The sequence below is a fragment of the Tachyglossus aculeatus genome, chromosome 21 (assembly GCF_015852505.1).
Source record: "Tachyglossus aculeatus isolate mTacAcu1 chromosome 21, mTacAcu1.pri, whole genome shotgun sequence".
NCBI lineage: Eukaryota > Metazoa > Chordata > Mammalia > Monotremata > Tachyglossidae > Tachyglossus > Tachyglossus aculeatus.
The window spans coordinates 68,173,881-68,198,459 of NC_052086.1; the positions used below are offsets into that span (position 1 = coordinate 68,173,881).

The window sequence follows — 24,579 nt, forward strand, 5'->3', positions numbered from 1 at the left end:
AATAAATCTGTACAAATATATACACGTGCTGTGGAAAGGGGAAGGAGGTAGGGCAGGGGAGATGGGGAGGAGGAGAGAAAAAAGGGGGCTCAGTGTGGGAAGGCCTCCTGGAGGAGGTGAGCTCTCAGTAGGGCTTTGAAGGGAGGAAGAAAGCTAGCTTGGCGGGTGGGCAGAGGGAGGGCATTCAAGGCCAGGGGAAGGACATGGGCCAGGGGTCGACGGCGGGACAGGCGAGAATGAGGCACAGTGAGGAGGTAAGCGGCAGAGGAGCGGAGGGTGCGGGCTGGGCTGTAGAAGGAGCGAAGGGAGGTGAGGTAGGAGGGGGCAAGGTGATGGACAGCCTTGAAGCCGAGAGTGAGGAGTCTTTGCTTGATTCATAGGAATCTGCCGGCCAGGTGGTCGTGAACAAATTTGCCCAAGCAGGAGCATTTGAGTGACATCCAGAGAGTTTAGGAAAACACAAGGCCCACATCCTAAACAAGCCAATTCCATCAGGGGCTTCAGTCAGACCCCACTGGCCCCATTCTAAGACGGGCTTCCTCCTCACATCCCCGGCCCCTGATGACAATGGCAGAAAGCTCTTTAAGCCCGTTCTCAGCCAAGGGAGGATCAGTTTCCTGAGAAGTCTTTCCTGGAACATTCTCACCTTGGGCCTTTCCTCCCTCATGCTAAAGCCTTTCCTGTTAGAAAGTGTGGTGGTCTACAGGTTCAGACAGGGAAGGGGCTTTACTTCCCTTGAACCCAATCACAAGACCAAAAGCAGGGTGACTCTTCCCTGAGGATTGCAGGTTCAAGGTACTCGATTTGAACAAACAGTAAACTGGGTTTGGGGGCTGAGCTGAAATCAAGCTGGGAAATATATCCAGGGTCAGCTATCTAATGTGCTTGTCTTTGGATCCTCCAGTAGCTCAGGAAAGGGCTTCTGGAAGAAGTTAGTCTTGGCAAGGGGTTTAAAAAAGGGGAGAGAGGGAAAAGGAGAAGAGAGCCCTTCAGTTGACCATCTTCATGCTGCTCAAAGGAGGAATTGATTTTAGAAATGTAGGAAGCTGGTTTTCAGCGATGAAAAATTAAGATAGGCAGTCAACAGAGCACACCCCAGAAAGCACCCCAAGGGGAGGAGCTCAGATGGAAACCATTATATATGAGCCTTTGGATTTTGTCCCGGGCCTGAAAGAGGTGACAACTTGTGAGGATGATGAGGCTGGAGGCTTCAGCAGTGGCTGCGTCTGCCCAGACAACACATTATTCTTCATTCCACAGTTTATGACCAAAACCAGTGAACGCTGACCATATACATCCCTTGGTTTTTGTCCAAGGGTCAGACTGCAGGGAAGGTCTGATCAGGACATCTTTCTGAAGGTGAATTTACCATGGAAAATGGCAACCGAAGTGCACCAAGAAGGTCCAGCTGATGGTTTCCTACAGTCCTCTAGACCATAAGCAAGTCGCAAGCAGGGAACACGACTACCAACTCTGTTGAATTGTACTCTCCTAAGTGCTTAGTACAGACCTGGTAACTGGAGGCTCACAAGAGTTAAAGACCCTTGTCTTTCCAAGATCCTCTCACTTTGGCAAGATTTCTCTCTTTCCAAATTTCTACTTTGGGAAATTTCTGATTTATAACCATTCCTTAAAGGAGACAAATGCTAGCAATCATTCACTAATCTCAAACACCAGGTTGAATGTTCTCCTGGACACACATGAATACTAAAGAGATTCATTCACTCATTCAATCATATTTATTGAACGCTTACTGTGTGCAGAGCACTGTACTAAGCGCTTGGGAAGTACAAGTTGGCAACATATAGAGACAGTCCCTACCCAACAACGGGCTCACAGTCTAGAAGGGGGAGACAGACAACATAACAAAACATGTAGGCAGGTGTCAAAATCATCAAAACAAATTGAATTAAAGCTATATGCACATCATTAACAAAATAAATAGAATTGTAAATGTGTAGAAGAGAATAGTAAATATGTACAAGGATGAAATCATCTCACAGATGAGGATCCCAATGGGCAGGAGGACCAAGAAAGAAGCCAATGATTCTCAGGCCCTGCTTACTTTAATAATGATAATTGTGGTATTTAAGCACTTACTATGTGCCAAGCATTGTACTAACCACTAAGGTGGATACAAGATAATCAAGTACGACACAGCCCCTGTCCCTCATGAGGCTCCTCCGAGTCTAAGGGGGAGGGAGAACACGCATAGAATCCCCATTTTACAGATGAGGAAATGGAAGCACCAAAAAGTTAAGTGACTTGCCCTAGGTCACACAGCAGCCAAGCAGCAGAACCAGGATTCAAACCCAGATCCTTTGACTCTCAGGCCCACACTATTTCCCCTACACCCCATTGCTTTCAAGTGACAATACATGGCCACGGCTGCTGGTTGTTCAGTGCTGATTTTTCCGCTTCCCGTTCTGTTAGTGTAATGAGCTCTATTCAGTGCTCTCGGGGGTGACGACTGAAACCAAAGTTGGACAACTGGTATATCCTTGGGATTGCTAAGTGAAATCAGTACACTCATGTTAAACGAGGGAGAGGGAATGGCCATCCAAATTGCAGAAAGTTCCAGAAACCACACAGCTGCAGTGGGTTCTAATCCAACTAGAATCAAAGGTACTTGCCAGATAGAAAGAGCCTGTCAACCCTCTGAAATTCCCAAGGGGAGCCAGTCAAGCCCTCACTAACCCACTGGAGAATTCACCATTCTGGGGAAAATTACCCCAGAGGGGATAATTTCTCTCTGGAGGGCTTTTTCCTGCCAGCCCCACGCCCTTAGAGAGCTGCCTAAATAAAATGACATGGGGAAAATTGTCAGAGAAGAAGAGTTGAGCACTTGGAATAGACAGCAGGAAAAATTAGAGAAACCAGCTAAGGTGTCACTTCTCGCAAGGTAAATATAAATGGGGTAGCAGAGCTAAGTGTCCAAGAGCGCTCTCAATCACTTGCTGGAGAGACAGTCTGGCTACAATTCCCACTGAGTCCTGGTGTCCTGAGAAGCTGCAAAACCCTCAGAGACAAGTAAAAAGTGAAGCCAGTAAACAAGTGAAGTAGTGGGGTCTAGTGGAAAGAGGTAGGCCTAGGAGTCACAGGACCTGGGTTCTAATCCCAGATCCACTCTTTCAATCGTATTTAGTGAGCACTTACTGTGTGCAGAGTCCTGTACTAAGTGCTTGGGAAGTAAAATTTATCAACAAGTAGAGACAATCCCTGCCCACAAAGGGCTCACAGTCTAGAAACGGGCTCACAGTCTAGAACTGAGCGCACAGTCTAGAATGTTTCTGCTGTGTATGACCTTGGGCAAGGCATTCTACTTCTCTGTGACTCAGTTACCTCACCTGTAAAATAGGGATTTAAACTGGGAGTTTCAAATGGGACATGAACCGTGTCCAACGTTGTTAACGTGTATCTACCCCAGAACTTAGTACAGTGCCTGACACATCGTAAGCCATTAACCAACACTACTTTAAAAAAAAAAAACAAAAAACATCTCCATTGCTGCCTAAGCCTTGGACTGTCCTTATCTGGAATTAACAGAATTACTACTGGCTGTGGCAGAGAGCAAAAATCTACTCTAAACTCTCCTGAATGGCCAGACCCCATGATTGGGTTCCTCCCTCAGACCTGGGAGAGACAGACATTGATACCAGCTGGGTGGCCTTTCCCGTCCCCCTCAGTGAGGATGGAAAGAGCACGAACGGTAGATGATTGGGGCACCAGATCTTCAGGTGGGTCTGATCGGGGTCTTGGCTACTGCTGGTGGCTCATTTCCCATCTGTGTTCATTACATCTGGCCTTATTGGAGCCATAAAAGAAGCGAGTCAATAGCTTAGTCACAGCTCAGCTTCCAGCACAGATTGAATTAAAGAATAAAGTTAAAAACAGAGACAATACAAAGCCATCTAGGGAAGCCATAACCATTTAATCTCTCCCTGTAATGAGGCACTACAGTCCACGAGCAGAACAGTGCTGCGACATGGCTACTACCCGAGGGGAGGGGGCAAGCCTGGGGGGATGGGTTCGGGGAACGCCGGGCTCCCAGATGAGGAATGTTATGGTGGGCATGACTGCTGAAGTTGCCAGGGACCACTTGAACAACAATGATAATAATAATAATTATAATAGCATTTATTAAGCACTTACTATGTGCAAAGCACTGTTGTAAGCGCTGGGGAGGTTACAAGGTGATCAGGATGTCCCATGGGAGGGCTCACAGTCTTAATCCCCATTTTACAGATGAGGGAACTGAGGCCCAGAGAAGTTAAGTGACTTGCCTAAAGTCACACAGCTGACAAGTGGTGGGGCCAGGATTTGAACCCATGACCTCTGACTCCAAAGCCCGGGCTCTTTCCACTGAGCCACGTACCTGAACAATACTAAATGACATTCAAATAACATCTTTTCTTCCACAGGTTTTGAGGCCCCTTCTTTTTATCTAGTAGGGTAATTATCTCAATTTTCTAGACAGAGAAATTGAGACAGGGAGAGGTCAAGTGAACTCCCCAGGGACTCCTAGCATGCCAGTGTCTGTGCTAGGAGTAGCTTCCCCAGAACTTCTAAGCCAGGGGCTCAATGAACCAATCATATTTATTGAGCATTTATGGTGTGCATGCTGCTTGAGAAGCAGTGTGGCTCAGTGGGAAGAGCATGGGCTTTGGAGACAGAGGTCATGGGTTCAAACCCTGGCTCCACCAATTGTCACCTGTGTGACTTTGGGCAAGTCACTTCACTTCTCTGTGCCTCAGTTACCTCATCTGTAAAATGGGGATTAAGACTGTGAGCCCCCTGTGGGACAATCTGATCACCTTGTAACCTCCTCAGCGCTTAGAACAGTGCTTTGCAGGTGGTAAGCGCTTAATAAATACCATTATTATTATAATTATTATTACAATATAACAGAGTTGATATATGTGTTCCTTGCCCTCATGAAGTTGATTCCCAACTCCCATCTTAAGGGGGGCATTGATTCAATTGTATTTATTGAGCGCTCACTGTGTGCAGAGCACTGTACTAAGCACTTGGGAAGTACAAGTCGGCAACATATAGAGATGGTTCCTACCCAACAACGGGCTTCCAGTCTAGAAGGGGGAGACAGGTAACAAAACAAAACAAGTAGACAGGTATCAATACTAGGTGTCGATCCCTCTCCCCACGGGTGAAAGGGAGGGAAGGGGAGTCCAGCCTCCCAGTCTCGGGTGGAGTTGGCAGGGAAAAGACAATGCCAAAGAGGGGTGATTGCCAGCCTGGAAACTCATAAGAGACTGTTCATAAAATCACGGAGGAGAGGCAAGAGACAATGAAGCTTGAACTATCCATAATTACTAACAGCATTGGGACACAGCCCCTGTCCCACGTGGGGCTCACAGTCTTCATCCCCATCTTCCTGATGAGGGAACTGAGGCCCAGAGAAGTGAAGTGAACGGCCTAAGGTCCCACAGCAGACATGTGGTGGGGCCGGGATGAGAACCCAGGTTCTTCCGACTCCCAGGCCCAGCCTCCATCCACTAGGCTAAACTGCTTCTCTGTTGTATCAGACTCTCCAAAGCGCTCAATACAGCGCCCCGCTCAGAGCAAGTGCTCAATAGGTACCATCGATTGAATGCTCCCTCGTGGGCAGGGATCATGTCTACCCAGTCAGAAGGACTTGGGTTCTCATCCCGGCTCCGCCACCTACCCACTGCGTGACTTTGGACAAGTCACTTGGCTTCTCTGGTCCTCAGCTCCCTCCTCTGTAAAATTCATTCAATCGTATTTATTGAGCACTTACTGTGTGCAGAGCATTGTACTAAACGCTTGGGAAGTACAAGTTGGCAACATATAGAGACGGTCCCTACCCAACAGTGGCTCACAGTCTAGAAGACTCTGTAAAATGGGGATTAAGACTGAGCCCCGTGTGGGACAGGGATGTGTCCAGCCTGATTAACTTGTATCCACCCCAGCGCTTAGTACAGTGCCTGGCACACAGTAAGTTCATTGTGGGCAGGGAATATGTCTGCTTATTGTTATATTGTATTTTCCAAGTGCTTATTACAGTGCTTTTCATGCAGTAAGCGCTCATTAAATATGACTGAAGCTCTTAAATACCACCATGAATTGTCATCATCATCATTATATCAAAGGAGATGGACTTTGTCCAACCTGATGATCTTGTATCTTCCCCAGTGTTTAGTACAGTACCTGGCACCCAGTAAGTGCTTAACAAATACCAAAGTCATCATCATTATTATTATTTGGGTCAAGGACAGTGTCCATCTGCTTCTTTTGTCTGTGTCTTCCTTTCTCTCTCCCTGTCTTAGTCTCTTTATCATGTCTCTATTCCCCTGACTCTTTCTCTTATTGTTTCTCTGGGTCGGTCTCTCTCTGTCTCTCTGGCTGTCATTATCCTCATCAGGGGTATTAATTGGTTACCTAGAACTTGACTAAGGGCTTGTGAGAGTATAGCAGGAGACAACCACATGGTTCCTGCCCTCAAGGAGCTTGCAACCTAGTAGGTGGCTTTTAAAAAACCCAAGAATACTGCTAGCAGATTAGTGGTTCTCCATGTCATATGTCATAGAGAACCAATGTGTCTTTGAAATAGACATATGTCTATGACCTAGAGACAGAGATGTAAAAAGCACAGTGTCCTAGTGAAAGAACACAGATCTGGGAGTCAAAGGACGTGAGTTCTAATCCTGGCTCTGTCACATATCTGCTCTGTGACCCTGGGCAAGTCACTTAACTTCTCTGGGCCTCAGTTCCATCATCTGCAAAATAGGGATTCAGGACTTGTTCTCCTTTCCTACTTATGACTGCAAGCCCCATGTGGGACAGTTAATCCTGTATCTACCACAGGGCTTGGTATAGTGCTTGGAGCATAGTAAATATTTAACAAATACCACAATAATATTATGATTATTATTAGAAAGAATATCATTAGTCATTGGGGCCAGCGCCCAGACTCCAGGGGATGAAGGCCCAGATCCCCAAGACAGTTGGGCACTAAATTGCCTGGAAAGAGGATTCCACAATCTTTCTTGCCATCTTATTCCCATACTTAATCAGCCTTCTGGTCAAAACATTCTTCTTTACAGTTACAAAATTGTATCAGAATCAAGTTGGAGGACCAGGACACTTCTTCTAGGTGAAGAAACAAAAGGTAGCAGAAATCAAGAAACTGAAAGAGGCAGACCCTTTCTCTACAATCAAACGTTCATTCATCCATATTTATTGACAACTATGGGGAGCAGAACACTGTACAGGGTTTGAAATTTGATATACACTGAAATTTTTAGGGTGGCTGTTGAGATGACACTATGGCATGGTAGAAGTTAGTTGGGAAAAGCCTCCTGGAGAAGATAATAATTCAGGAGGGCTTGAAAGGAAGGGAAAATTGTGGCTGGCCAATTTGTTGGGGAGGAAATGCCAAGGCAAGGGAAGGGCATGAACAGTGGATGGGAAAAAGCAGTTGAGAGCAAAATTCATTAACATGAGCTTGCAGGGACTGAAAAGCATGAACTGGGTAAAAGTGAGTGAAGAAAACAGGAATGTCAGAAGCAGAGAGCGCAACCATGGAAGAGGAGGCGAGAATTAGTCAAAGGTTTCTCAGACTGGACTGGGTCCACAATGGACATGTGGTTAAAGCAAAAAAAAAAAAAGAGACTCATCGCTTTCCTCTCAAGCTTCAAGCCTCAAAATTTAAATGAAGTAGCTTAGAGTATTAAGCTTTATTTTTTTTTTAAAAAAAGTGCTTTTCATTTCAATATGCCTGCCTGCCTAATCCTGATTAGCTGAGCCATTTATAATGCCACCTTGTCTCATTTAAAATTCAACATTTTGGATCATTAATTGCTTTTTCCGCAGCTGATTAGAAAAAAAAATCAATTATATTTTGCTTGGAGGAACATTCAGCCATGGTATTGCTGGGACTTGGTGATAAGGCCCGAGACTGAAAAGTGTCAGAGTGAACTAAGAATACCACCAGAGAGCAGCACAGGCAACAGCTTCCTAAGGTGCCCAGTCTGACCAGTGCAAATAAAATGGGTCCCTTCAACCCTGCCCCACCGACAAGTCTTCAGCAAATCACTTTTCCGGGCACTGAAGCACAGCTGTAAAGAAGCTACCAGGACAAGAGATAAATGACCATGGGGCAGCTCTGCTTTGGACCTGGTTAGTATTCTGGAAAATCTGGAGAAGAAACCAAGCGACTCCAGTCTCTGGACAGAAGTTTGAGAAGCTAAATGCCACTCAAGTCACTGTTTCCTGGGAGATTCGGGCCAGATCGATTACAACCCCAAGCTTACCTGATTCTGATTCAAACCCAAGGAGATTGAGCAAAAACCAAACACTCCAGGATGGGAGATTTGTCTCGGCTTCCTGGTCCCTGAGCAAGTGTTTTGGAGATTTTTTTGCACCTGTTTTCAAGAGTGATTACTTGACATTGGGAAAGGAAGCTCCCTATACTGAAGCTATTCCTCATGCTTGAAGATAATGCTCCTGACATAAGATCTTATCAACGGATGGGGAAATGGTAGAAAAGACAGTTGGCCAACTGCCACTCTCTGCTGTATCATTTGCCCGGATAGATACATCCTCACTGCCTAAATAGGTTTGTCCTTTGAGGGGCATGTCTGTGAGTCTGCCTCCAGATTTTCCCCAAGGCTTTGCTGGTGGAAAGCAGCCCAATTTCCATATTGGGGCACATCAGGCTGAAATGTCTGCTGCACTGGCCTTCCTACCCTCCATAGCTGAGTCCTGTCATTTGATATCACGCTTCACCATGTCTTCAAATAGTTGAATTCTGAATTGCTCATACTGAGTTCAGCCTTAGTGTGCTATGGTGAATCCTAGAGTTTCTCTGACCAGAAGAAGCCATCTATTCCCTTCCTCTGCCACCATGTAGGAATTCATTCACCCTTTTCAGCCAGGTGTGAACCTGACAGATTCTATAAACTCTTCCCTGAGGAAGACTCTCTTGGTAGCCCACTTCTGGAATCGACAAGGTCAGGTAGAGCCCAACTTATCTCCAGTAAACAAACAGACCTCATGATGTAATCAGGTCTTCCCATCCCTAAGACATTTCTCCAAGAAAATACTTCAGAAGAAATTTCCGTTTTTGATTTTAGCCTCTGCCCAGGGGCTGATCCTTATGCTGAAGAGATGACTCCAATCCACTTTTTTTTATCCAAACTTACTTCAAGTGAGCCCAGAGGAAGAATAAAAATGGGACTCCCCAAACTAAGTCCATATCTTAGTGCTATATTAAATTATTGTTCTTCAAAACTTGGGTCAGGTCTGCTCAATCCTAACTGAGCATAGAGTATTTCTCTTGCCTTCATAAGAATGAAATTGCTGAATATCCACTTGTACAAAAATAGTAGTAATGACATTTATTGAGTGTCCACAGGGTGCAATGCACTACACTAGGCACTCGGGAAAGTAAAGCAGAAGACCAAGACATATTCCCTGTCCACAGTGAGCTTACACTTAAATGAAGACTTAAAATGATGTTCAGGCAGTAGCAGTAGTAATAGAATTTATTTAGCACCTACCTGCAAAGCATTGTTCTAAGCCCTGGGAAGTAAACAAATAAAAGAGACATAGAATCTGCTGTGAACAAAGGAAAGGTGAACAAAGATACAAAAGATACAGGTTGCTCATTCTCAGTCTCTATTGCAGGCTCTCTGTGTGCCCCGCACAAAGTCAGCACTCAATAAATATGACTGACTGATGAAGGTGAAAAATAATGGAATCAATTACATTATTGAGAGCTTACTTTGTGTAGAGCACTGCAGTAAGTGCTTGGGAGAACACAGTACAGTACAATAGAATTAGCAGACATGTTCCCTGTCCATAATGGTCTTAGAGACTAGAGGGGAAGATGGACATTAATATGAATAAATAATTTATAATGTACAATTTAAAGATATGTACACAGGTACTGTGGGGTTGGGGTGGCAGAATATCAAATGTCTGAAGGTTAAAGGTCCACCAAGTGCATTGACAATGAAGAAAGGAGAGCAAGCAGGGGAAAAGAAGGGCTTAATCAGGGAAGACCTCTTGGAGGAGGCATGACTTTAATAATGCTTTGAAGGTGGAGAGAGTGATGGTCTGGCATGCTGGTTCAATCTCTCATCCTATCCCAACTGGATTACTGCACCAGCCTCCTCTCTGATCTCCCATCCTCCTGTCTCTCCTAACTTCAGTCTATAATTCACTCTGCTGCCCAGATCATCTTTGTGCAGAAACTCTCTGGGCATGTTACTTCCCTCTTCAAAAATCTCCAGTGGCTGCCTGTCAACCTACAGATCAAGCAAAAACTCCTCACTCTCGACTTCAAGGCTCTCCATCACCTTGCCCCCTCCTACCTCACCTCCCTTCTCTCCTTCTACAGCCCAGTCCACACCGTCCGCTCCTCTGCCACTAACCTCCTCACTGTACCTCTTTCTCGCCTGTCCCGCCATTGACCCCCAGCCCACATCCTTCCCCTGGCCTGGACTGTCCTCCCTCCACACATCTGACAAGCTAGCTCTCTTCCTCCCTTCAAAGCCCTACTGAGAGCTCACCTTCCTCCAAGAGACCTTCCCAGACTGAGCCCCCCTTTCCCTCTCCTCCTCGCCATCCCCCCACCCTACCTCCTTCCCCTCCCCACAGCACTTGTATATATATTTGTACAGATTTATTACTCTATTTTATTTGTACATATTTACTATTCTATTTATTTTATTAATGATGTGCATATGTTCTGATGATTTTGACACCTGTCCACATGTTTTGTTTTGTTGTCTGTCTCCCCCTTCTAGACTGTGAGCCCATTGTTGGGTAGGGGTCGTCTCTCTATGTTGCTGACTTACATTTTCCAAGTGCTTAGTACAGTACTCTGCACACAGTAGGCGCTCAAGAAATATGACTGAATAAATGAATATACTAGCAAAGCAGTGTGACAGTGGAATCTACCCCATTCATTCAATTGTATTTATTGAGCACTTACTGTATGCAGAGCACTGTACTAAGCACCTGGGAAGTACAAGTCGGCAACATAGAGAGGCGGTCCCTACTCAACAATGGGCTCACAGTCTAGAAGGGGGAGACAGACAACAAAACATGTAGACAGGTATAAAAACTATATGCACATCATTAACAAAATAGAGTAGTAAATATGTACAAATAAAATAGAGTAATAAATCTGTACAAATATACACAAGTACTCTGGGGAGGGGAAGGAGGTAGGGCGGGGGGATGGGGAGGAGGAGGGGAAAAAGGGGGCTCAGTCTGGGAAGGCCTCCTGGAGGAAGTGAGCTCTCAGTAGGGCTTTGAAGGGAGGAAGAGATCTAGTTTGGCGGATGTGTGGAGGGAGGGTATTCCAGGCCAGGGAAAGGATGTGGTCCGGGGCTCGACGGCGGGACAGGCGAGAACAAGGCACAGTGAGGAGGAAGCACCCCAGTGCTTAGAACAGTGCTTGGCACATAGTAAGTGCTTAACAAGTACCACATTTTTTTTTTAATAGAAAAGGAGGGAGTTCCAGGCTAGAAAGAAGTAGTGGGAAAGGGGTCAGTGGTGAGATAGATGAGATCAGGGCAGAGAGTACTAAGCTGGTGCTAGAGGAGCAGAATGTGGGGCTTGGCTGATGGCGGAAATTAGTGAGGTGATGTAGGGTGGGGCAAGCTGCATTGTGGCCTTGTGGAAAGAACATGAGCCTGAGAGTCTAAGGAACTGGGATCTAATCTTGGTTCTGCCACTTGTCTGCTGTGTGACCCTGGGCAAGTCCCTTCAGTTTTCTAGGTCTCAGTTACCTCATCTGTAAAATCGGGATTAAGAAGGTGAGCCCCCTGTGGGACATGGACTGGTTCCAACCTGATTGTCTTGTATCTACCCTAGCACTTACTACAGGGCCTGACATATAGTAAACGCTTAACAAATACACAATTACTAAGCATGACTTGAGTTTGGCAGGACTAGGGTGTTGTAGAAAATCCCTGGAGAAGACTCGGGCTCGGGGGAAAGGGGATGTTAGGATAGCAGGGGAAACTGCTCACAGAAATGTGGCCTGATAGCCTGTGAGATTAGAGTCCTCATGGTCAACTCTTTCAAGCATAGAAAAGCCTCTTTGCTCTTCCCTGCTCCAAGCCCCAAAGCACTTATGTACATATCTGTAATTTAATTTATTTGTACTGATGTCTGTCTCCCCTACTTTGTGAGCTCATTGTGGGCAGGGAATGTCATTATTTACTGCTGCTTTGCACTTTCCTAAGCACTTAGTACAGTGCTCTGCATGCAGTAAGCACTCAATAAATACAATTAAACGAATGAATAAAGAAGCAGCATGGCCTAGTGGATAAAGCAAGAGACTGGGAGTCAGGAGGTCCTGGGTTCTAATCCCACTCCGCCCCTTGTCTACTGTGTGACCTTGGGCATGTCCTTCACTTCTCTGCAACTCAGTTACCTCATCTGTAAAATGGGGAGTAAGACTGTGAGCTCTGTGTGGAACAGGGACTGTGTCCAACCTGAGTAGCTTGAATATACCCCAGCCCTTAGAACAGGGTTTGACACATAGTAAGTGCTTAACAAATACCATCATCATCATCAGATCGAAACAGTGAGTTTTTCAGTCTTATAACCACTTTCCTCACTGACCATAACAGGGCGGCTGCTTAACAGCTGCTCCCTTCTAGTTTAACCGTGGGGGTATTTCAGAGGTGGGTGAAATGATCCCCACCACCTGCATACAGCTGGTAAACAAGCTTAGAAAGGCTGGAGTTATCTACAATTGAAAGGTTAAAGGAGATTGAGAGCTTAATATTTTGATGGAGATAGGCCCCCAGTCCCCAGGGGTTATTTTCTGTAGAAACAAGGAAAAGGACTCCCTTTACCTCTCCTGCTGGGGGAGGTGAAAAACACCCAGCAGGGGCTCAATAAATGTTAACAGCCACAGCAAGCAAGCAAACACTTATGCTAGCAAAAGATAAGTAGAGGGAGGAGGGATTTTAAAGAACCCCCTTGCCTCTAACACCTCCAGACAGTTCCAATCTCCCAGCCCATGCCTAAGGAGAAAACAGGACTGGGAGTCTGGAGTCTTGGATTCTAGTCCCCATCTGCCACTTACCTGCTGGGTGATCTTGGACAAGTCAGTTAACATCTCTGTGTCTCTGTTTCATTATCTATAAAATGGGGGTTAAATATCTATTCTCCCACCGTCTCAGATTGGGAAATCCATGTTGACAGGGACTGTGTCCAATTGAATTAGCTTGAGTCTGCCCTAGTGCTTAGTACAGAGTAAGCATTTAGTAAATACCATCATCACCATTATCTCATAGGCAGCCTGGTGTGAGCTGGAAGCCAACTGCTTTTTTATAATTAATTAAAAGTTCCTCTGATATCCCTTCTGTTAGACACTATGCATTCCAAATGTTCCATAAAGGATTCATTCAATCAGTGGTATTTATTTGGGCATTTACTCTACATTTGGGAAAGTAGAGTGAGTAGACACAAGCGTGGCTCAGTGGAAAGAGCATGCGCTTTGGAGTCAGAGGTCATGGGTTCAAATCCTCGCTCCACCACTTGTCAGCTGTGGGACTTTGGGCAAGTAACTTAACTTCTCTGTACCAGTTACCTCACCTGTAAAATGGAGATTAAGACTATGAGAACCTGATCACCTTGTAACCTCCCCAGTGCTTAGAACAGTGCTTTGCACATAGTAAGTGCTTAATAAATGCCATTATTAATCCCTAACCTCGAGGAGGTTTTTACAGGTAGCTTGAAGATATGAGGATGCTTTGATTTAAAGTTTCTCCCACCCTCGGCTTCACCCTGTTGGCTTCCTCCACAAGTCCATTCCCAGGCAGCTTCCAGCTCCTACCTCCAGGAAAGAAGAAACCAGCGACCTGAGCTGCCTCCTAAGGCTGTGTGTCAGGCTTCGGAAAGCCCTGCCGTAGTCAGCGCTACCCCTAGCCATGCAAGCGGGGACGCGGAGATTACCTTAGCAGAAATGTTTAAAGTCATTAGAACATTATTGAAATAATGATCCAGAGGAAGTTCTGCCTGCAGAACATCTGTTGTTGCTGATTACAAGCAGTTTAGACACAAGCTACTTTCCATTTCGTTCAATATTCACTGAAAACAGACACCGCGGCCGAGTTCCCCAGGAGGAAGGAGAATGAAGAGGGGATATTTCTTTAAATATAACCAACAGATGGGCCGGTTGCCATGGCAACCAAGGACCGCGTGCAGATGGATTCAGTCCATGCATGGACCAGGGGACCTCCTCCCCCTCCTCCCCAGTTCTGAGGGGCAGGGGCTTCCCTGACCCCCCCCAACTTCACCTCCCTCCTCCCCTCCCCACACACAAACACACACACACTTCCTTCTCTGCCCTCTACCTCGTGTGAACCAGAGGCCAATTAGAAAATGCTGAACAGGAGGAGAGTGGAGGTCACCTGGACCGAGGAATGCCTGGCCTTTCAGAAAGGGGTTCTTCCGTTGCCATGGTGATTCTTCAGCTGTTTCTAGGCTTAAGAGAAATGGGGATTCCACAATCCTCAGAAGAAACATAGTTCCAATTTCTATAACAATCATTTATTTTGATTCTGATCTTCCCCTCCTCTGCCACAAACTCTCTCCTGAAGCTGGTGATATTAGAGCAAACATGCCCTCAGGGTCAAACCGTCTGGATATTTCCAAAGCGAGAACTAGAATACAGAACAGGGTGACTTCACTTATTCACCTCAGGTTCACCCCATCAAATTACTAGCACCTTTCTAAAGACACATCCATTTTGTGGGAATTGCTGTTTGCCCTCACCAATCAGACACGGCATCTTAAATGCAATTCCCTAATCAGCATGACCTTCCTCCCAGTGACACTTTCCACCCCAGACATTCAGTGCTTTTGTTTATGGAGTGGTCCAGACCAGAAGCAGCTGGCTGAAAATCTAAATAGCGATAGTTATTTGCTGTTCAAGGAGCCCTTAGTCAAATGATCAGTCAGTGATATTTACTGATGACTGTGTGGAGAGCACTGTTCTAACTACTTGGGAGAGTGCAATACACTTTGTAGACATGATCCCTGCCTTCAAAGAGCTTTCAATGTAGTGGTGGGGGAGACAGGCAGTAAAATCAATTATGGACAGTGAAGAAACAGAGTATAAGGATTTGTACATAAGAACTGTGGGGGCTGGGTAAGAGATTTTCAGAGTTCCAATGTAGCTACTGTGCAAGGAGATTGGCATAGAACAGAGAGCCCTCAGGGACCAATTCCGAACAAAATCTTGTGACCCTTATTGAATAACCAAAATGCCAGTAATTTCTCTCATCTACACAGAACCCTGCCAAGTGAGGTAACAAAGCTGGCTTTGAAAAATCACTGATATATCAGAACTGAATTAAAATTGCTCTCTTTCCACAGTTACCCTAATCTCAGAGCTTTCTTGAGTTGCATAGACCAGGAGGGACCAGAAGAACCCAACTGGTCCCTTCCCCTGCCTTCAAACAAAACTGCACATAAACCATCCCAGGTAGATGTACATTTCCTACTCTTTCCCTCCTTCAGAGAATCAATCAATCATATTTATTGAGCGCTTACTATGTGCAGAGCACTGTACTAAGCGCTTGGGAAGTACAAATTGGCAACATATAGAGACAGTTCCTACCCAACAGTGGGCTCACAGTCTAAAAGGGGGAGACAGAGAACAAAACCAAACATACTAACAAAATAAAATAAATAGGATAGATATGTACAAGTAAAATAAATAAATAAATAAATAGAGTAATAAATATGTACAAATGGTATATATGTATACATACATATATATACATATATAGAGAGAAGAGACTATCTTTCAGCTTCTCTTCTCCCTTGGTCAAACTACATCCCACCCTTCTTTCAGGACCCAACTCAAATCCCACCCCTCCACAGGGACCTCTTCCCTAATTAATGCAGAACCATCATAACTTCCTCTCAGCCCTTCTGGGGCTCTTGAACATTTGTATTTCTTTCTAGTTACAATTACACCTTACCCAGAATTGTTTGACAGGAATCCAGGGCCTAGGACAGAGATAGCAGAGAGGGGAGAGGGGTGAACAGGTAAGCTGGATTCCAGAAGTGGCAGAGATGAATAGAGTAGCCCCTCATTTGGCCACCACTGAGCACCATGGGGTCAGACGTACTGGGAGTATAGAGGATAAACAGTGATGTGGAAGCAGTGTGGCCTAGTGGAATAAGCACGGGCCTGGGATTCAGAGCACCTGGGTTCTAATCCCAGCCCTGCCATATACCTGCTGTGTGTCCTTGGGCAAATCACTTATTTTCTCTCTGCCTCAGTCCTCTTAATAAAATAATGTTGGCATTTATTAAGCATTTACTATGTGCAAAGCACTGTTCTAAGTGCTGGGGAGGTTACAAGGTGATCAGGTTGTCCCACAGGGGGCTCACAGTCTTAATCCCCATTTTACAGATGAGGTCACTGAGGCACAGAGAAGTTAAGTGACCTGCCCAAAGTCACACAGCTGACGATCGGTGGAGCCAGGATTTGAGCCCATGACCTCTGACTCCAAAGCCCATGCTCTTTCCACTAAACCACGCTGCTTCTCTAAACATAATAATAATGATGGCATCTGTTAAGTGCTTACTATGTGCCAGGCATTGTTCTAAGCAATGGCGTGGCCATCCCCACTGCCTTACCTCCTTCCCCTCCCCACAGCACCTGTATATGTTTGTACATATTTATTACTCTATTTATTCATTTTATTTGTACATATTCATTCTATGTATTTTATTTTGTTAATATGCTTTGTTTTGTTCTCTGTCTCCCCCTTCTAGACTGTGAGCCCACTGTTGGGTAGGAACCATCTCTATATGTTGCCAACTTGTACTTCCCAAGCACTTAGTACAGTGCTCTGCACACAGTAAGCACTCAATAAATACGATTGAAAGAATGAATGAAGGTAATCAGGTTGTCCCGCATGGGGCTCACAGTCTTAATCCCCATTTTACAAATGAGGTAACTGAGGCCCTGAGAAGTTAAGTGACTTGCCCAAAGTCACACAGCTGACAAGTGGTGGAGATGGTATTAGAACCCATGACCTCTGACTTCCAAGCCCGTGTTCTTTCCAGTGAGCCACGCTGCTTCTCTTATTTGCAAAATGGGGATTCAATACGTATTATCTCTCCTACTTAGACTTTGAGTCCCATGTGGGACCTGATTATCTTGTATCTACCCCAGGACTTAAGTTAAGTGCGTGGCATATCCAACTGACAATTACTCTCCCCAAATTCAAAGCCTTATTGAAAGCACATCTCCTCAAGAGGCCTTCCCTGACTAAACCTTCATTTCCTCTTCTCCCACTCCCTCCGGCATCACCCTTGCACTTGGATTTGCACGAGAAGCAGCGTGGCTCAGTGGAAAGAGCCCGGGCTTTGGAGTCAGAGGACATGGGTTCGAATCTTGGCTCCGCCACATGCCTGCTGTGTGACCTTGGGCAAGTCACTTCACTTCTCTGAGCCTCAGTCACCTCATCTGTAAAATGGGAATGAAGACTGTGAGCCCCACGTGGGGCAACCTGATCACTTTGTATCCCCCCCAGAGCTTAGAACAGTGTTTTGCACATAGTAAGCGCTTAACAAATGCCAACATTATTATTATTTGCTCCCTTTATTCACCCCTTCCTCAGCCCCACTGCACATATGTACATATCCATAATTTATTTATATTCATGTCTGTCTCCCTCTATAGACTGTAAGCTTGTTGTGGGCAGAGAATGTGTATACCAACTCTACTATAGTGTTGTACTATACTCTCTCAAGTGCTAAGAATAGTGCTCAGCACACTGTAAGTGCTCAATAAATATGATTGATTTGCATATAGTAAGCACTTAACAAATAATAATAACAATGGTATTTAAGTGCTTACTATGTGCCAAGCACTGTTCTAAGCACTGGGGTAGACACAAGGTAATCAGGTTGTTCCCACATGGGGCTCACAGTCTTAAACCCCATTTTACAGATGAGGTAACTGAGGCACAGAAAAGTTAAGTGACTTGCCCAAAGTCACACAGCTGGCAAGTGGGGAAGCTGGGATTAGAACCCATGACCTCTGACTCCCAAGCCTGTGCTCTTTCCACTAATCCATGCTGCTTCTCTACGATAATAATAATTATTATCATTAGGACTGAGGGAGAGGGTGGAGATGGAGAGATATGGGGAGAAGAGGAAGGCAAGAAAGACAAACACCATGCCCAGAAAGATGGGAATTTTCTTCCAGGCCCCAACTTCTACGGCTCCACATAATCTCCACAACTAGATGAGACAGACCACCTCCTTGAACAGAGAATTTGGGAAGCTTGAAAGCTCCTAAAGGCAGATTCAGAAATGAGGACAGCACCCAGGCCGAAGGGCAATCTAAACACGCTCAAGAGATGAACTGGAGTGCTGATTATATCCCCCACCTCACATGGGGCTAGGTTCTCACCTTCAACCCATTCAGCATCATCCAACACAGAATTGTCGATGGTGTTCACTCTTGCTCAAACGTATCCATGTTGTATCTGCTTTGCTTTGATTGGTGCCAGGCCCATGGTTTGTTACTGCTGATGATACTGCAGACCAATAGGGCCCAAAGTTCAAGTCCAGATGCTGAGTAACCATGGATTTGGGAGAACTGATATAACTTAGGTGGAGAAATATTTCAACTGGTAGCCACCGGAAAATTGCAAGTCATTTTTACTCAAAATTGCAAGGACTCTCAGACATTTTCTAAGAAAGAGCAAAGACAAAACCCGTCACATGGTACCAAAAGAAAAGCACTTTCTAACCATTATAATATCCAAAGAAGCTCATTCCACTATCATCGCTCTCTTGATGCTCAGTTCCTGAGTAACAACAACTGTTTTTGCTGGTAAAAATGATCATTTCAGTTTAATTCTCTTCTCCACAGCTATTCAGCCCCAGAGAGTAATGCCCTCCTGCAGCTGAGACCTTGTGCTCATGGCGAGCAGGGAACATGCCCAATCTTCTGCATTGTACTCTCCCAGGTGTTTAGTATGATACTCTTGCACATGTAAGCATACAAAAAATACCATGGATTGCCTGACTGATTGACCTGTGGGATGATTGGTAGAGTCAGGATAAGGAGAAAGAAATGCCACCGCAGTGTCTGCTTACAAAAAAGCTCACAATTACCCTCTGATCTAACCTCCCTGAATGCACTGCCCAAGACCTGCTATCCCTGCCTCCTGCCACCCTACCCCTGGGGTCCTCGGGGGGCTGGGTCTGCTTCTGTTGCTAAAAAGAAGTTCCAATTGGTCCTTGGAATTTTGTTGGAAACCCCTACCTGGGGGCTTCCTCCTGAATTCCAACTCAATCAGGATTTACTGAGAGTGAGAAGGGTTGTGCTGTCCTGAGCCTCTGTGGAAGCTTCCAGAAGGTGGAGAAGGTATTGGCAGACCTGCCAATGTTTCTTTTGGAATATTTCACTGAACCACTGGTTACTTTCTAGTTTTTCAGCCTCGAAACTGATACAGGTCCTCATCAACCCACTCTCAAAACAACTGAAATAGCCTTCCATCTTATCTCTTCACCTTTCCTCACCCCCTCACCGGTCTCTTCCCCATCCAGTCCATCCTAAGAGCCAATGAGAGAGAGACAGAGAGATGGAGAGAGACAGAGAGACAATGAGAGAAAGAAGGGCCCCAAACCTCATTATCACTATCTCCGACTGACTGGATTCAGTACATCCAATCTCATGTACAATTAGTAGTAGTAGAAGCAGCAGTAGTAGAAGCAGCAACAGTGTGGCTTAGTGGATAGAGCATGGGCTTGGGAGTCCGAAGGAGCTGTATTCTATTCCCGGCTCTGCCAGTTGTCTGTTGTGTGACCTTGGGCAAGTCACTCAACTTTTCTCTGCCTCAGTTCCCTCATTTGGAAAATGGAGATTAAGACTGTCTGCCCTGTGTAGGACAGGGACTGTGCTCAACCCAATTATCCTGTATCTACCCCAGTCCTTAGTACAGTGCCTGGCACATAGTGTTTAATAAATACCACAATTAGTAGTAGTAGCAGTAGAAGCAGGACCCTAGTGGATAGAGCATGGGCCTGGGAGTTGGAAGAACCTGGTTCTAATCCCAGCTCTGTCACTTGTCTGCTTTGTGACTGAGGGCAAGTCACTTCACTTCTCTGAGCCTCAGTTACCTCATCTGTAAAATGGGGATCTGAACCCCATGTGGGACAGGGACTGTGTCTAACATGATTTGCTTGTATCTACTGAGGGCTTAGCACAGTGCCCGGCACACAGTAAGTGCTTAACAAGTATCACAATTATTAATTAGTAGTAGTAGTAACAGTAGTAGTAATAGTAGTAGTAGTATTTATTTTTATTTTTTTATGGCATTTATTAAGCACTTACTATGTGCAGAGCATTGTTTTAAGCACTGGGGAGGTTACAAGGCAATCTGGTTGTCCCACAGGGGGCTCACTGGAGTGCCCACTTAGTGTGGTGCACTGTGGTAGGTGCTTAGGAAGTATAAAATGAAGAAGAGATCCATTCCCTGCCCACAAGGAGCTGACACTCTAAAGGGGGAGAAAACATAGAAGTATTTACAACTGGAGTACTTCCCCACATGAAAGTGGAAGTAGTAGTGATGGTATTTATTAAGCACTTACTGTGTGCAGAGCACTGGACTTAACACTGGGATAAAAAACACAGGTGAAAACTGGACACGGTTCCTAGACTCTAAGAGGCTCACAACCTTAAACTAAGGGGCATGGCAGGCACAGATACACACAATGAAGAATGAAACTAGACTGCAAACTCCTTGTGGTCAGGGAATATGTCTTTCAATTCTGGTGTAATAATAATAATGCTAACATTTATTAAGCACTTACTATGTGCAGGGCACTGTTCTAAGTGCTGGGGAGGTTACAAGGTGATCAGCTTGTCTCATGGTGGGCTCACAGTCTAAATCCCCATTTTACACTGTGTGACTTGTCCAAAGTCACACAGCTGGCAATTGATAGAGCCGGGATTTGAACCCATGACCTCTGACTCCAAAGCCCATGCTCTTTACACTGAGCTACACTGCTTCCAATATACTATGCATATATGTAAGATCATTGTGGGCAGGGAATTATCTGCTTATCATTATATTGTACTCTCCCTAAGGTTTACTCACCTAATTGCTTAGTACAGTGCTCTGCTCACAGTAAACACTCTGTAAATGTTACTGATTGATAGGTGAATAATGAATAACGAAACATGAAAGACAAGGAGAACATATATACCACAAACAGGTTGGAGCCCTGTGGCTAGAGGAGCAGAGTTTCAGGTTACTTAATCTCATTGTGGGCAGGGAATGTGTTTGTTATAGTGCTATATTGTATTCTCCCAAGTGCTTAATACAGTGAGCTACACATTGTAAGTGCACAGTAAATATGATTGACTGACCATGCAGCAGCTCCGAGTTCATCAGTCCCAGCCTTGACAACAGTCGTAGTCTTCCCGATGTTATGAAAGCAGTGGTGATCTCAAGCTTCCGCTGCTCCTCACCCTTCTGGCCGGAGAAGGGGCTGATAGGAGTCCCAGTGGTATGTGTTATCAGGTTGGCCTCTCTCCTATGTGCCCTCCCTGCCCAGTGTAATAAAGCCAGCTGAGGGCCCCAAGTTACAGCTGCTCCTCATCATCCTGCCTGGAGAAGGAGGAGCTGAGGATGGTCTCATATAAAACAAAGACTTGGTAAAGCATAGGATTTGTTCAAGACCTCTCCACTAATAGCCAGGGTCAATTAGCCATACAGCTCACCCTCTTCCTGCCTTTCTGTCCCACAAGGAAAACATACCGCCAATAGGCCCTTCTGCTCTTGTCTTCCCCTCAGAGACCCACCGAAGTGATGATATTCCTCTCATTGGTATCCCTTCAAAGGGTACCGGAGAGAGATGCCCTAATCATTGTCCTCACTGCCACCCTCAGTTGCCATGGAATGTCTGTTCAAGATCAGTCTGTTTTAGCCTTATACAAACTGTTGTTATCTTCCAGAGGGAAGAGTACAGGAAGCCCAAGCTGCCCAGGCCACCTTCTCATGCTGGAACGGGCACTGATATGTTGCCAACTTGTACTTCCCAAGCGCTTAGTACAGTGCTCTGCACACAGTAAGCGCTCAATAAATACAATTGATTGATTGATTGCCTTGCTGGGCATGAGAATGGGCCTGGAAATCCCTCTGTCTAGGAGATGTAGGGGGAAACTGGGTGTCGGGGGCCGGGGAGAGGCAGAGATAAAATCCAGGAATCCAAGGGCATTTAATAATAACGATAATAATAATAATGATGATGGTATTTGTTAAGCACTTACTATGTGCCAAGCACTGTTCTAAGCCCTGGGGTAAATACAAGGTAATTAGGTTGTCGCACGTGGGGCTCACAGTCTTCATCCCCATTTTATTCATAATAATAATAATGTCATTTGTTAAGTGCTTACTATGTACCAAGCACTGTTCTAAGTGCTACATAAGGTAACTGAGGCCCAGAGAAGTTAAGTGACTTGCCCAAAGTCACACAGCTGATAACTGGCAGAACCGGGATTAGAACCCATGACCTCTGACTCACAAGCCCAAATTGAATGGAACTGGGAGAAAGTGAATTGGGTGAGGTTGTGCTAAATGATATCACAGCATTGGGGCTTTCCTAGGAGAACAGCGACCAGCAATCAATCAATCAATCAATCAGCCATACTTATTGAGAGTTTACTGTATGCAGAGTACTGCACTAAGCACTTGGGAGAATACAATACAACAATAGATGTATTCCCTGCCCACAATAAGCTTGCAGTCTAGATGGGGAGACAGGCATTAATATAAATAAATAAATTATTGTTATTCAATCATATTTATTGAGTGCTTACTGTGTGCAAAGCACTGTACTAAGCACTTGGTTATGTACATAAGTGCTTTGGGGCTGAGGGAGGGGTGAATAAATCACTGAAGAAGATGCCACTAGTGGTGAACTTCACGTATGCGTGCCCTGTGTAACTAAAACAGTCAATCCAGACCCCTCAGTCCCCAGTTGCACTGCACATACACAAAAACTCATCCCTTAGTCCTAATCCCTTCTGTGGCCCTCGGGTTGGGGGAGTCCTGGTATCCCAGCGGAAAAGAAGATTGGACAGCCCTGAAGCTCTTTAGACCTTCAATTTGGTCTTGAGGCTGATACAGCACAGCAGAGGTAAAACAATACTGCCAGGGACAGGGTAGGGTCAAACAGCAAACAATCCTTCACTTTGAATAAAGAGCCAACGGTGATCTCAAATAAGAAAATAACCAAACCAATACTTCTCTCTTCTTCTTGGTCATGGAGGAGCAGGCTGCAGTCGTGGTGAGAAGGACATTTTGGATTCACTAGTCCTTCCAACCCCAGTGAGAGAGAGAGAGGATCACCCTGTCCTCGCCCAGGAAGCGGTGGTGCTCAGGGACAAGCCAATCCCACTCCACTCCTTCCCTCCTGCCTCTAAGGACAGCTCCACTGATGCTGGCAACAGGATAAAATTCCCCTTCTAGACTGTGAGCCCGCTATTGGGTAGGGACCATCTCTGTATGTTGCCAACTTGTACTTCCCAAGCGCTTAGTACAGTGCTCTGCACACAGTAAGTGCTCAATAAATATGATTGAATGAATGATTAGATCTCTTCCTACCTGTTTAACTGGAGTGTGTGTGTGTGTGTTTACGTTTATATGTATGTTTGGAGATAGTGGGATAGAAGCAGTTTCATTTGACCTTTCAAGGTCCTTTCCTGCATGCTTTCTCTCTCTGCCTCTCTAGCTCCCTCTTTCTCTCCCTTCCTCTCTGCCTTTTTCCTTCTCTCACTCTCTCACTTTCTCTCCTTTCCTCTATCAGCCACTATCTATTTCTCCCTCTTTCTCTTCCTTCCTCTCTGTCTGCCTTTGTCTCTCTTCATTCTCTCATTCTTCTCTCTTTTCCTTTATCTCCATTTCTATCAACCACTATCTCTGTCTCTTTCCCTCTTTCTCTCCCTGTCTCTCTCAGCCTTTCTCTCCCTGCCACTCTCAAATTTTCCCTTTTCTTCTATGTCTGTTTTTCTCTTCCTCTTTCTTTCCCTTCTTCTCTCTGCCATTCTTCCCCCCATGCTCACATTTCTCTCCTTTCTTCTCTCTCTTTCTCTCTGCCTCTGTATCTTTCCCTCTCCCTTCCTCATTCTGCCTCTCTCCCCATTCTCCCTCATTCTCTCCCTTCCTCTCACTATCTCTACCTCTCTCTCTCTCTCTCTCTCTCTCTCCCTTTCTCCTTCCCTCCAACTCACCCCTCGACCCTGTAACTTAATTGATCTTTACTGTATTATTTACCCAGAAATCCTCCAATTTCCCCTATGCCTCCATTTCCCCAGCCCATTCCTGGGGAATCTTTCTTCTTGCCCTCTTCATGCTGTTGGTCCGATGGAGCTGAATGAGCTATCATGCCCTCCTACCCCCATCTCACCCCTCCATCGCCCTGCAGCAATCTGAAACAAAGATCAAGCAAGTTTCCAATTTCCTGAACACTGTCCACTCTAATTTAATGGGCCATATTATTGAGTAACAGCCGACTGTTCTTCAGAGA

The 24,579-nt window shown here is 45.4% G+C and overlaps 1 long non-coding RNA gene across 2 annotated transcripts in view; it reads right to left on the reverse strand.

Moving 5' to 3' along the window:
- Positions 1-14,441, reverse strand: part of LOC119942905 — a 39,843-nt gene extending 25,402 nt beyond the window's left edge. The window contains exon 1 of one of the 2 annotated variants that reach the window (XR_005455415.1): positions 14,364-14,441. This is a non-coding gene — a long non-coding RNA (uncharacterized LOC119942905). Of the gene's footprint in view, positions 1-13,962; positions 14,101-14,363 lie in introns of those variants that run through there. The other variant, XR_005455416.1, reaches the window with a different exon arrangement.
- Positions 14,442-24,579: the final 10,138 nt, after the last annotated feature.